The 4,407-nt window shown below is 42.5% G+C and overlaps 1 pseudogene; it reads right to left on the bottom strand.

Annotated features, from left to right (window-relative positions):
* Window positions 1-3,472: 3,472 nt before the first annotated feature.
* LOC101726244 (olfactory receptor 2L5-like) lies at window positions 3,473-4,407 on the bottom strand (annotated as a pseudogene).

Raw genomic sequence — 4,407 nt, 5'->3', positions numbered from 1 at the left:
AAGTTTATCCTTGGATCCAAACTCACTTTCTCTTTTCTGTACCTCATAACCCAGGATGCCTGTGCTCAGTGGTATGAAAAGTACAGGAACTTATGCTCAAATTCAACTTCCAGTCTGTTTCTGAAATGAAGTCCTCTCAAGAACATACCAGAATTTCTAATCCCAAATAGTAAATCAAAGATAAAGGTGGTAATAGTACCTCTTATTACCTTCCCACATTGAAAAACTCACTGCCTTGATTACCTGTTGTGCTGCTTTGCTTTCAAGCTCCTGGGAAAATAACTGACACTCACAATTTAGAAGATTAGTTTACTTTGGCTCCTGCTTTCATTTGGTGGCAGGTATCAAGACAGGAGCCACATACAGGAAGGGCCAGGAGAAACACAGCTGCTAAGTCCACAGAGGGCAGGAGGTGAGTGGGCCAGAAAGAGTGTGAGTAGGACACAAAATCTCAAGGATGATCCACTGATGGATGACTCCATAGAGCAGTGGATCACCCCCAAGACAGTCACCTCCCCAGAGCCTCAGGACTGAGTCAAGTTTGAAGTGATCCCACAGTCACAGGTGAACAAAGTCATGTTTCTGAGTCAACTTTTTGAGATCTGTCCTGACAAATTTGCAAATTCTCCTCTCATTCCCCACCTGGGATTTTAGATACCTCCAGGAGACTGAGCAGCAACCAGGATTCCCTCCCCCTGTAGTTGTGGACTGAGTCTAAGGACTGCTGTGTGCCTGGTGAATGTCTGCTGAGACCAACCAGAGGGGTGCAGTCACTGAGAACATGGCCTGGCCTGAGGCCAAGGTGAGGAAAGAGCCCTGCAGGGTACTGAGATCTCTCTAGGCTGCCATGGAAAGGACCAGTTAGGTTCATGGGGACCTGCCCAGACTGTCCTGCTCTGATTTGTCATGGAACCTTCTGTTTTAATACTGTAGCTCAGTGCATGCATGGGTATGCTGTGCCTGCAGGTGTTGATTATTTCTCACTTTGTTTGTAGTGGAAGAAAATGCATGAAATGCAATACATTTAATAAGAGTATGTAAATAGAAAATCTTAGAGTATCATAAACTTTATTCTAAAGGTTTGAATTATTTCCTTTGGAAAAGTCCACTGAATTTTGAAACAATTTTATCATTATTAAAGTAGGTAATTAAAATTATAAAATTATTGATATTGTATGGTATTATTCACAAAATATCAGTAATTAATTTTTGTTACAAATAGAAGCTTAATCATGTACACATATTTCTTATTTCTAAGAAATTATTTATGCATTTTCTTCAGAAATGAATAACATTGCACAATTACTTTGTATAAGGATTTATAAATATTTGAATTGCTAATATTTGGGCAGAAACAATTCCTGAAGTGAAAATTCTCTGACTGCCCTTGTCTCTGTAAGCTGAAGCACCTCTCTGTCAGCTTCAGTAAATTGCCCTGGCTATTATAGCAAGGCCCATCTGGCCCTCCAGGCCCCCAGGCATTGAACTGTGAGGAGGAGAAGGAGGAGCTGTGAGACCTTGTTGGATCTGGACACAGGGCCTGAGGAGGCTTCCATGATCCTGGGCTTTCTCAGTGGCATCTCTGGCTCTGTGGGCCAGGTCCCAGGACTTGAGGAGGAGACACAGATGGAGCTGAGCATGTGGGACCTGAGGTCTTTGTCTTCCCAGGACAGCAGAGTCTCCAGGGAGCCCAAGGCCTTGTGTGGGTAACACAAGGTGAGGCAGCCAGGACACAGGAGGAGCAGGTCACCCCCTGAGGCCCACCAGTCCTGGGAGACCCGGGGTGGTGTTAATCTGAGGGACCAGGACCCAGCCTTCAGCTTCTGCATTGTAACCCTGCAGTGAACATGGATGGCCAGAGGAATGGGCTCAAAGGGAAAGAAATCAGGAGTAAAAACGAGTAAAATGCAGCTGTTTCTCTTACTCATCTCTGAATGTCTCCCTTTAGCCCACAGGAATTATTCACTAGAGCACACACTTCTGTAGAGGAACCATTCTACTCATTCATTTTTAAAAGGAAGCCCATTCTGTGTCCCAAAGAGCAAGGCTTGGGGAAAAAATGTTTATGTACTGCAGTGGCACATGCCTAGCTGTTAGACACTCAAGAGGCTGAGGCAGGAGGACTGCTTGAGCCCAGGAGCTAAAGGCTACCTAGGGAAAAACAGTGACAACTTGTGTCATAAACTGTGGAGGACATGTGAAAAAAGGACAAACCATTTCTACACAGACTGAATAGGACATGGATGGATTTCTGTGATTAATGAATGGGCACTCGTGTTATGTTTCATTGAAGAATCAAGAGTTGACAGATAATATTCTATTTTTCATGTGTTGTGCTCCATTTTTACCCAATGTCACTCAAAATGAACTGCATTTTAGGTGCAAATCTTATATGTTGATGGAAATCATTAGTCAGAGTTGCGATGTGTTGAGAACACAGATTCAGTGGGTTAGCGGGTGATGGGAGTTAGCAATGATCATGAGGTAAAGGAAGTTTCTGTCCTCTGTGCCATCACACTGTGTCAGTGTGCATTCTGGATGTACAGTAGTAATTGGCATGTGTAGGTGAAGATGTGAACTCAGGTAGCTTTCCTTTTTTTAATTTTATTTTTAAAAAATTCTTTTAATGGTACATTTTAGGTATACAATACATTTACATTTATCATTGGGGGCTTGTAACTGCACATTATGTATCTTAGTTCTTATCTTTCCTCATTACCTGTGCACCCTTCACCCCCTCCCCCATTCCCTATTTACATAGATTTCATTTCCATTTTTTTCTTTTCTCATAATTTTTCCTTTCCCTTCTTCCCTTTCCCCTTTCCTTCCCACCACCTGTACACCTTTGGAACTTTTCCTATTTCAAGTTATCAATTATTCATTTTAATCATTTTAATCCTTATTTACAGTTTCAGTTTCTCACACTAGAGAAACTATTTGGTATTTACACATATGGTCCTATTTATTTCGTTTAAGAGTATGGCCTCTAGCTTTCCTTTATATATTCCCATTACACATGAGAAAACTCAATATCATGATTTATCCAATCACATAAATTTTGAGAGGTCAGAGTAAAAAATGTAGCAAGGACAATGGGATAAGTGTGTTTAAAGGACTGTGGGTGTTTTGAGGGGGATTCACAGCAATGTGCTTTTTGCTGTAGTATTTAAACATTAGCATATTCAACAAAGGTTTTATCACACGACACATTCAAAAGGACTGCAAAGTTTTCTGTGTTTTAATATCTCCATAATAATTAAATATTTTCCCCTAAATGACAAAAACTTCAGGCCCAATATTATATTTGGAAAGGGTAGACAAAGAAAGCAAAAATTTTATACAGTAACACATAATTATTATTATGTCATGCCTCAGAATTTTATAGTCTTAAACCTTAATTCTACTTTCTGAGACCTCAGCACTGAATTTTTTTCTCTAGTGCCTATCCACTGATGCATACACTGAGGAAGAAATTTACCTACATTCTTGTAGAACAGAACTTCCCACCACTCTTTCCAGAGCTCCCAGCACCTCCTTGTTCCTCAGGCTGTAGACAACAGGGTGGAGCACTGAGATGAGGATGGTGTAGAAGACAAGCACCACCTTGTCCTCTGCTGGATACAGGAAGGACTTGGGGTGGATAAAAGTGTAAGCAAAGGGTGCAAAGTAGAAAGTCATCACAGTGAGGTGGGTTTTCCAGGTGGAATAGGCCTTCTTCCTGCCTTTCCATGGGTGCATGTGGTAGACAGCAAGGAGCACTTTCCTGTAGGAACCTTGGATGAACATGAAAGGGAACAGGAGGAAGATGACAGGAACACAGTGTACTCGTAGACCCAGGTATCACCACAGGGCAGAGTCAGCATGGCTGGGACATTGCAGAAGAAATGATTGATGGTCCTGGACCTGCAGTAAGGGATATGGAGGATGTAGAATGTGTGAGCACAGGAGTTGACAACACCCATGGCCCAGGATCCCAGGATCATCAGCACACACACTCTTCTGTTCATACGGATGGGGTAGTGCAGAGGGAAGCAAATTGCCACATAATGGTCATAGGTCATAGACGTCAGGATCAGCACTTCTGCACCTGCTAAAGTCAGGAAGAAGAAAATCTGCACCCCACACCCAATGAAGGAGATGGACTTGTTTCCAAAGAGGAAACCAGAAGCCATCTTGGGAACAGTGATGCAGATGTAAATGAGGTCCATGATCAAGAGCTGGTTGATCAGGAAGTACATGGGTGTGTGGAGCTGGGTGTCCAGGACAATGAGCAAAACCATGCACAGGTTGCCAGCCAGGGCCATCAGGAAGATGGACAGTGAGAGTTAAGAGGAAAAGTCCAAAGCTTGATTGGGGGAATAGGCCCAGTAGGATGAAGTTGGTAGAGGTCTGATTGTAATTTTCCAT

This window comes from Heterocephalus glaber, unplaced genomic scaffold (genome assembly GCF_053883595.1).
Source record: "Heterocephalus glaber isolate CG9 unplaced genomic scaffold, H.glaber_assembly_v1.0 deba00001673, whole genome shotgun sequence".
Classification (NCBI taxonomy): Eukaryota; Metazoa; Chordata; class Mammalia; order Rodentia; family Bathyergidae; genus Heterocephalus; species Heterocephalus glaber.
This window is presented reverse-complemented; position numbering and strand designations above follow the sequence as displayed.